At 43.0% G+C, this 9,787-nt stretch overlaps 1 non-coding gene across 1 annotated transcript; it reads left to right on the top strand.

The window, feature by feature from the left end:
- Positions 1 to 4,219: 4,219 nt before the first annotated feature.
- trnar-ucg (transfer RNA arginine (anticodon UCG)) lies at positions 4,220 to 4,309 on the top strand. Its single transcript is given in 2 exon segments — positions 4,220 to 4,256; positions 4,274 to 4,309. It is a non-coding gene; the product is annotated as a tRNA-Arg (tRNA).
- Positions 4,310 to 9,787: the final 5,478 nt, after the last annotated feature.

The raw sequence follows: 9,787 nt of genomic DNA, 5'->3' as shown, positions 1-9,787 counted from the left end.
TCGTTTTTGTAGGTAGAGCAGGGAGAGGCAACACAAAATGAAGGTTTACAATTCTAATAGGATTGCGGGAACAGAGGGATGTGGGTGTATATGTGCATAAATCATTTATCGTCACAGGACAGGTTGAAAGAATGACCAGTAAAACAGCCAACGTCATGGGCTTCATCAATATAGCATGTAGTACAAAAACAATAAAGTTATGTGAAGCCTGTAGAAAACACTGCTTCGGCCTCGACTGGAGTATTGTATCTAATCCTGTGCTCCACAATTTAGCAAGGATGTGAAAGCATTAGTGAGATTGCAGAAAAAAATCACAAGACAGATTCCAGGAATGAGGAACTTAATTCACATTGAATGATTGGAGTTGGGAATGTGTTTCTTGAAGAGATGGAGTTTGAGAGGAGATTTGATAGAGGTATTCAAAATCACGAGATGTGTGGAATGGGTAAATATGGTTTAATCGTTCCATTGATGGAATGATCCAGAACAAGAGGACACAGATTTAAATTAATTTACAAAAAAAGCAATTACCACATAACAATTTTTTTTCCCCTTGTAGCATGTGTTTAGGATGTTGAATGCAGTGTCTGAGAGTGTACTGGAGGCAGGGACAATTGAGGTTTTCAAAAGGGTATTGATCTTGATCTGAAAAGAAAAATTAGCAGTGTTACAGGGAAAAGGGTGTGGAGTGGCAGCAGGTGCGCTGCTCGTTCAGAGGGCCAGCCGATTCCAGACGGGCCGAATGTTCTCATTATGTTCTGTGATTCAATTACCCCATAAAGAATCAGGGAAGTTAGTCACGACTATGATCAATTGGTGAGCAGCAAGTGTCTGAGTGAGGTTTACAGGGCAGTAAGTGTTGGAATTTCCTGGGACAGGATGTGACTAAGTGGCAGTTTCCTGGAACAAAACATTCGGCGAAATAGAACCATAGAAAAGTTGCAGCACAGAAGGAGGTCATTAGGCCCATCTTGTCCATGCCAGCCCGAGGACACTCAGGTGCCCTTTCTAATCCCAGCTTCCTATGGCAATTCGCCATCAATTAATGGAATTATTTAACAGCACAAAATGCAACATCCATCTGAACCTAACCGATGTAGTTACTTAGTTTAACAGACAAGTTCACTCAAAAACCTTCAATCTTCTGTCAATAGTATAAGACAGGCACTAGAATCACTTGACAGAGAATTTGGGAGACATGGATTTGTTGGTTGATCTATGCAAGTTGCTGATGTTGAGATTGATTCATGTTAATTTCACATAGAAATCAGTTTCAACTCAATGAATTCAAAGCACGTCCCCACTCATTCGGTGAGAGTGCTGTTTTCTTTGCAAACATTGCAGAGTTATTTATTGAAATGCTTCATCTTGCTGTTTTGAAACTTTGTTCTCTGTCATCTTTCTATTTTTAGTTCCTAACAAATCAACAACAGCTATTCACCCTGATAAATTACTTCTACACAGGATGTCTCGGTTAGTGGCATTCACAAGTTTATAGAGCCAAATTTAAATCCAGGGCTTGAGTACCAAAGTCATTGTCAACACTCCCAGCAGTGGCTCAAGAAGGCAGCTCACCACCGCCTTCTCAGGGCAAATCTGAACTCTTTCCAATGTAAGTATATTCCCCCTTAAAGAAAGAGACCTAAACAGGAATCAATACTCTAAGTTTTGTACCATCAACGCCCTCTTCAGTTATCACAAGAATGTCCGAGTTTAAACTCCATTCCCCTTTCAATAAAGGCCAACACCACATTAGCCTTCCTAACTGCCTGCTGTACCTGCAACGTAGCTTTGTTTTGTGATACATGTACAAGGACACCCAAGTCTCACTGCAGCACAGCATTCTGCCATCTCTCTTCATTTAAAGAATATTGTTTTTTTTTAATCTATCCCACCAAAGTGGTGATCCTCACATATTCCCACATTATTGTATCTACCAAACTTCTGTCCACCATCTCAACCTATCTTTATTCATTTACAAAGACTTTACACTCTGCTCACATTTTGCTTGCCTACTTAAAGGGCTTTCGTACTTTGAATTGTAAACTTGTGTAAGGGGAGACGGAAAGACAGTATTTTCCATTCTTTTAACAATTACCTTAGATCTGTAATGCCAAGATAAATCCAGTTTTATGATTAAAAATATGAATGATTCAGAGACCAGAACTGGATTCAGAAAACGAAAAAATGATGTTAAGCCACTGACCCAGAAGTCCAGTCTGGCCAGTTAGGAATCTACCCCTGAACCACTGACGTTAACAAATCCGCTCGCTCCATGTGTCCAGATGGAAACCTGTCTGAAGGAACATACAGCCTGACAATGTGCAACAAACGGTTGGAAATTTCAGCAATTTCCTACATAAAAATGACCAATACACTTGAGAAGTTCTCCAGTGGTTGTCACGCGTCGTTGTGAAATTTTGTGGTTGTCAAAACAGCTGAAGAAAAGCAAACCTTTGTTTTCTTTTAGAGAAAACCTATCCAACGCAGGATGTTCCCTCCTTCTCGCTCTTCCACATTCCCTGCACACATTGGAGTCTGATCTCGCAGGCTTAATAGACGCAATCTCGGCTGTCTGTCAAAGGGCTAATCAGAACCTGTTTCTTTATCCAGGTAAACACCTACACAGAAATAACAACAACAACAAAAATATTGTAGGGGCTGATTTATTTATTTATGGGTGTGGGCGTCGCTGGCTAGGCCAGAGTTTATTGCCCATCCATAATTGCCCCCCAGAAACTGGCGGTGAGCTGCCATCTTGAACCGCTGCAGCCCCTGTGGTGTAAGTCCACCCACTGTGCTGTTAGAGAGGGCTTTCCAGAATTTTGAACCAGAGACAGTGAAGGAATGGCGATCTATTTCCAAGTCAGGATAATGTGCCGCTTGGAGGGGAACTTCCACGTGTTGGTGTTCCCATGTGTCTGCTGCCTTTGCACTTCCAGATGGTAACAGTCATGGGTTTGCCTGCCGATTAGGCAGACAATCCAAATGCTAAGAATTTATTACGAGAAAATCTTTTCCATACCTTACCTTTGGTTCCTTTTCGAATGAATTAAAATCTGCCCTGGTTGGTCACTGACCCTTGAGGCAGTGGGAACAGTTCATCTTTATTAACTTTCTCTAAACCCTCTTGACAGTTCTGTCTGTGGAGTGATTAAAAATACCGAAAGCCAGACGTGGGATTTGAACAATGAGGGACTGTAGATCAATGATAAGGGAAGTGATACTTTGATAATCAGATTAGGAAATAGTTTGAAAATTATGAAATCCGTCCAAACCTGTGCATTGCTGGTTCAGGAGCACAATGCGTCACTAGGGCGTGGGAAACTCGGATTAGATTCCCGAAGTTGCCGATTCTGTAACAGCGTCACAGTCCCTAAATTATTTTCTTTTCTTCAGGTTACTTTCAGTTTGCTTTCTGTTTTAGTGCAGTGATCTTGTACTTAGGGAAATAAATTGATTTCAGCATGATGGGCGGATTGGTGATTCAGGGGTAGAATTCTTATTTTTCATCAAAGAAACCTGGGTTCGATTACAGTGAATGCATAACTCAATGTCTTCAATAATGGTTCAAGGATCAAATTTCCGGGACAGATAAATACCCATTTTCTCGCTTATCCATCATATATTTGATGAATACAAGTCTATAAAACTGAGATTTAAAATTAAAGTGCTGTTTCCCGATGGGATCTCTGAAATTCCCCTTTGCTGAGAGAGATGTTTCCTAATTTCACACCAGAAACGACTTGTTTTTTGACTGAGCCCCAAAGCCCCCAGACCCCTCCCCCTCCCCCAATTCCAAAATTCCCGCCATCGCTGAAGTTTCTCTCTCTGACACTATCGCCTTAACATGTCGCAAACCGCGATCAAATTGTTCATTAATTCGGGAAGAACGGCTTCCTTTGTTCGTGGTTTATATGAAGGGGCTGTTCTGTGGTTTATTTTCTGGAATTTAGCAGCGGTTGAGGGGAGGCCACGAGGCAGAGAGTGAGAGAGGTTCAAAACACTACAGGAGAATGATGAGGAGAGGGTGCGGACAATAGGAACTGAGTTCCCGATCTCCCAATCCTTATTTTCCAACGAAGGACACAGAGTCGAACTCAGACCCTGAGGCCATGGATCTGGGATTCAGCGGATCATCCAAAAATCGAACTGAAAAATATACAGCCACGATATTTATTTACATGGCACTAACATCAGTTCCAGTATTACATTACTTGACTGCGTGGCCTAATGGATAAGGCGTCTGACTTCGATGGTACTTGGTGAGGTTATCAGAAGATTGCAGGTTCGAGTCCTGCCGTGGTCGTTTTATGTAGAAATCTGTTTAACTTCCTGAAAACCGCGGTCTCACTCGTCAGCTGAAGGTTCTGCGTTTCCTTCCTAACATGGCAGGGCTCTTTCTCAAAATGTCTGCTCTTGTTAATTTGTGCATTCATTTCTAACTGATTTTGTTTAACTGATCACGTTCGTTAAATTATTGATGTGTCCAACTGGAACAAAAGCTGTGCATCAATCGGTTTAATAAAATGCTTTGGGAGAATTCCAATCTTCTCATGAAGCGGCTCGATCATTAGCTGAATCTGCTGTCACTGGACTAACAATACAGAGGTGCCAGACTAATCTCTGCGGGCACGGGTTTAAATCCCAACAGAGCAGATTTAAATTAAAATATTTCGTAAATTTGGAATTAAAATCTCGGCTCAGTAATGGCGGCTATGAAACTATCATCGATTGTAGCAAAAACCCAACCGGTTCACGAATGCCCTTTACGGAAAGAAATCATCCGCCCTTCCCTTACCTGTCCTACATGTGACTCCAGACCCACAGTAATTTGCTTCACTCGTAACTTCAAGGATAATGTGAGATGATCAACAAATGCTGGGCTTGCAAAAGACGCCCATAGACTATGAAAAAATAAACAAGTGGGAAACAGACACGACATGACTTTCAGGATGTCTACCTTTTCCCTTGAAGAATGAAGACTGGAGGCTGGTCTCATACAGGTTTTTAAAATTATGAAAGATTCTGGGAGGCTGAATTTAGGGAAAATGGAGCAGAGAAGAGTAGATAAGTATGTGTCTCGCTCTCACAAACAAGACATAGGCTGACGGGTCGCATACAACGTTATACTAATTAACTGCGCATCGGCAACTCATAAGAGCGGTAGATAAATTCCATCCGCAATGTCTCCGCGGCACCCTCCAGATTCCGTGGGAGCACTGCCGAACAAACTGTAGTGTCGTTCTTGAAGGCAGCTCCACCAGCATTCAGGCCAAACTCCTGAAAAATTAAGATAAAAGCAAAATACTGCGGATGCTGGAAATCTAGAACAAAAACAAAAATACCTGGAATATCTCAGCAGGTCTGACAGCATCTGCGGAGAGGAATACAGTTAACGTTTCGAGTCCGTATGACTGTTCAACTGATGAAAAGTCATTCGGACTGGAAACGTTAACTGTATTCAGACCTGCTGAGCTTTTTCAGGTACTTTTGTTTTTGTTTCTGAAAAATTAACTTGGATGGACTGCGCACTGTGTCCGGATAATCGAAAAGCGTCGCATCCGCCAAGTCCTGTTTCCTCAAATCTCAAATGGACAACATGCCAGGGGAGGACAAAAAAATGCTCCAAAGACACTCTGAAACGTTAATTCAAACGCTGCAGCATTTATATTAATGACTGCGAGGAACTTGCTTATCACCATTCAAAATGACCAAAACCTGCCCCCCAAGCTGCAGCGCGCTGTGAGTCCCAGGTCTTCATGATGAGGCAGAACGGCGGCTAAGAAGAAGTAACAGGAAGCAAATCTTGCACCCTGGATCTCACTACCTCGTGGGACATCCTGTCCCCATGTGTCCAAAGGTCTGTAGGCCGAGAATTGACCTGTTCACTCTCATGAAGACCCATGGCAGAAACTCACGGTCCTGAGTGGATGTCATCATCGTATCGAGGGACAGACGATAACCACTGCTTGTTACATAATACATATAAGAAGAGGTCATCTCCATCCATAGTATTTCTACAACTGTCCCTTCCCGAATAATATGAACAAGTCTCCTCTGTTGTCTCTGATCTGTCAACTTCACTGTATCAGAATGTGCTGCCATCTACTGGCCGCAACAGAGCGGTAGAAATTCACATTGTCAGTGTCGCGGAAACAGGTCAATGCGAGGAATTTGTGATGTGATGTGATGGGGCAGACATAGAAATGCAAATATGAAATACAATTTAGGAAACACGATTAATTAATTTATTCCCATTGAATCGGCAGCAGTTACAGGCCAACTATCGCATGGAACAACTGAGACGATTAGATAAACTGCATTTAAGGGAAGTCTAGATAAGTAAAGGAGGGAGAATGAATTTCAGGGATAAACAGAGAATGTTACATGAAGTATTCTAGGTGGAGGATCTTGTCGGGCAGTTTACCTGTTAGAACAAATGGCCCAGTTTCAGTGAGGTATATTCTGGGTTGAATGAATCCAGATTTGCAAAGTGTCTCAGGGACTGACAGACACGTAATGAGTCCCACACTCAAACTGTGAACAAAAGACAGAGAGACCCAGAATGAATCATTAACTCAGGCCTGGCATCAGTGACTGACTGATACACGTTGAATCGCACACTCTCACAGTATTCAATGGACAGAATGATACAGAATGATTCATACACACAGGCACATCATCAGAAACTGACAGATCCACGATTAATCCCGAAAACAAATCCTGTCCCATGGACAAGGTGATAAAGAATGAATCTACAGAGACCGACAGATGAACAATGAATTCCACACTCAAACCCTGTTCCAGAGACAAAGTGGTCCTGAATGAACCTCACACACATGCACATAGAATAGCTACAACAGAGAAGGGGACTATTCGGCCCTCTGTCTCTCCTGAGATGCTTCAGCAGAAACTCAGCTATCCCAGTCCCCAGCCCTGCCTCCATAGCCATGTAAACTTTTATCTTCAGGTGGCTGTCCAGTTCCACTATGAAAGCCCCGATTTTATTTTGCCTCTACCACATATCTCAGACAGTGCATTCCAGATCCTCACCACTCACCAGGGAAGATGAATCCTCATGTCCACATTGGTTCGTTTAAAACCGGTGCTTTGCACCAATAGAAACTGTTTCTCACTGTCTAATCTGTCTCAATCTGTCGCTGCCTCGTCGTCCTGTATTCTCGATCGTCAAGCATTGTTTCTCAGTCTGACCCCATCCCTGCAACTTCGGAAAATCTCTTGGCCAACCCCTGCTCTTTGTTCGTATGTTCCATCAAATTACTCGATTAATCGGGATGAAGAACTTCCTTAAAGAAGCAGTCATTGGTTTAAATGAAGAGACCGAGCTGTGATTTAATTTCTGGAACCAAGTAGGTCCTGGAGGGAGCTCAAGGGCCAACGAGAGTTATAGAGAGCAGAAACATTCAGGGGAATGGTGAGAAGAGAGAGAGCGAGCAATTGGGGCTGAGTTTCCTATCTCCATTTCTAAAAGACAAGAGGGCCTAACATAAAATTTGAGCTAAACCGATCGAGGGTGATATCAGGAAGGTTTCTTCACACAAAGGGCCGCGCAAATCTGCAACCCCTCTCCTGCTTTTGAACCTGGGGGTCAATTCGAACATTTAGGAACTGCATCTGTTAGTTTTTGTTTGTTTGTTTGTACAGTAAGTATTTTAAGGATTATAAAAACACGATAGATGGATGAAGTTCAAATACAGAACAGTCCTGAGCTGAACAGGATTGAGTGGAGAACAGTCTCCGTCCGTTCCTATATTCACATCTTCCTAATCCTGCACCAAACAAATCATCACCCATTCTATTTTTTCTTAACAGTCAAAGTTAATTTCTCCTCCCATCTTCATAACGAAAAACGAATTCTGGAGGGAACTGAAACTAGGTGCATTCCTTTGTTGAGAACATTTTCCTCTCACGATTAACGATTTCAGATTGAATACTAGAACCCCATCCACCGGTCAGTTACCAGTAACTGCTACTGACCCACAGAGAATCCTGTCACCCCTGCATTCTCTATATTTCCCCAGCTGCAAATTCTTCCATCAGCTTTGGGGAATATTTATCCTGAAAAATCAGTCAGATGATGATTTTGTTAAAAATAACCACATCCAATCAACCGGGCTTTTCCCTCTCTGTTATCCTCTTTCTCGGTGGCTGCACATCTTACTAATTGGACACAGGAGTTGATCTTTCATCAGTCCAGTGGCGGACAGACCAGCCGAATATTAGAGCAATTTCTGATATGGTTTAATTTCAAATGCAGTTCATTTATCATTTTGCGAATATATCAAGAGATTCAAACTAGTTCTGTTAAAGCAGAATGACAGTGAGTTTAGTAAGAAAGGTTTACAAAGTACAGCAATTTCTTTCTGCTCACTGTGCAAACATATAGCGAATTGTTTCAAATTGCAGGAGTGGAAACTTCAGCCCGCAGTCTTCATGTTAGCAATGACCTGAATTTCACTTTTGTGGGTAGAGGGGTACAGGGAGCGCGGATGTTATTGTGAAAACTGAAGTCACTTTTCCTGTGAATGGAGCCGGTTAAAGAGTTCGGGCCGGCCTGAGGCCGGGGTCAGTGGGTAGCCTGGGGTTAAAACAGGCCCCAGAGACAGGAAATAAGATTTGAAAGAGAGAGGGGGTGCGGGCGGGGCGGAGCGGGACGGGGAGATGCGGGGAGGGCGAGGGAGAGCCGGGGAGAGAGTTAGGGTGGGAGACAGCGAGGGAGAGAGGGAGGGAGTTAGAGAAGGGCGGAGCTGCAGGAAGAGAGGCAGCGGGGGGGAGGGAGGGAGGAACTTGAATTTTTTCACCACATTCTGCAACCTCAGGAAGACCAAAAACCTCACGGCCAATGGTGCGTGAGCGGAGGTGTGTCTTGGTAAGTGAGATTGCTGCTTGAATGTGCAGAGCAACATCTCACTGCAGCAACCTGATCAATGACTGTATAATCTGGTTCAGAGACCCTGTTTGAGGGATTAATATTGATCCCAGGACTCCGGGTAAGACTCCGCTTGTCTTGTTGTAAATAGTCTGGTCGGATGTTCACATCCGTCCGAAAGGGGAAATGGGGCTTCGGTTTAAATTGTGATTTATGAGTGAAATAGTCATGTATCTTTATTGCCCCTCTGTGGGGCATTACACAATTTGTGAAACTTATTTGCCTCTTCTAGAATTTCAAGCAGTTGGAAGCACTGAAGAAATCCTGGTTCTATCTTTACTAATTCACCTGAACTGTGATAATGAAATATAACATCTTCCAGGCAGTGGAGATATAATATAGGCACCAAAAATACTCACACTCCACAGCGGATGTTGCCTTTTTTCCCTCAGGGAGACTCGGTTGAAGAGTTTCCCTTTTTTGTTACTCTGAGATTCTCAGTGTTGTAATGCTGTCTGCTTCATTCCTGGGAGACAAGTGGGACTCAGAAATGATCACTCCCTCCCTGTGTGACTCCGACTGATACAGTTGTTATCATTAAGGTCAGTCAGTCTCTGACCCCTTATCAGGTCCAATATTTGACCCAAAGTTAACTTTTTTTGTTATCCACACTGGGAATCGAAATTCCTGCTGCACTCTCTATCCCTGCCGTGATAAAAAATCCGGCTCTTTCAACTGTGGGTGTCTATCTCTCATTGTCTGTGACACCTCTTCAATTAACAATCTACTTCTGCTTCTCCTTACAGAGTGCAACCTCTTCTGTCTTTTTTTCCCTATGCAGTGAACTATGATTCAGTCAGCTGCTCCCTTGCTTTTTACAATGAGGAGGTTGTG

This window comes from Cetorhinus maximus, chromosome 31, assembly GCF_964194155.1.
Source record: "Cetorhinus maximus chromosome 31, sCetMax3.hap1.1, whole genome shotgun sequence".
NCBI lineage: Eukaryota > Metazoa > Chordata > Chondrichthyes > Lamniformes > Cetorhinidae > Cetorhinus > Cetorhinus maximus.
The sequence above is the reverse complement of the archived record's forward strand: the minus strand, read 5'-3'. Positions and strand labels throughout refer to the sequence as shown.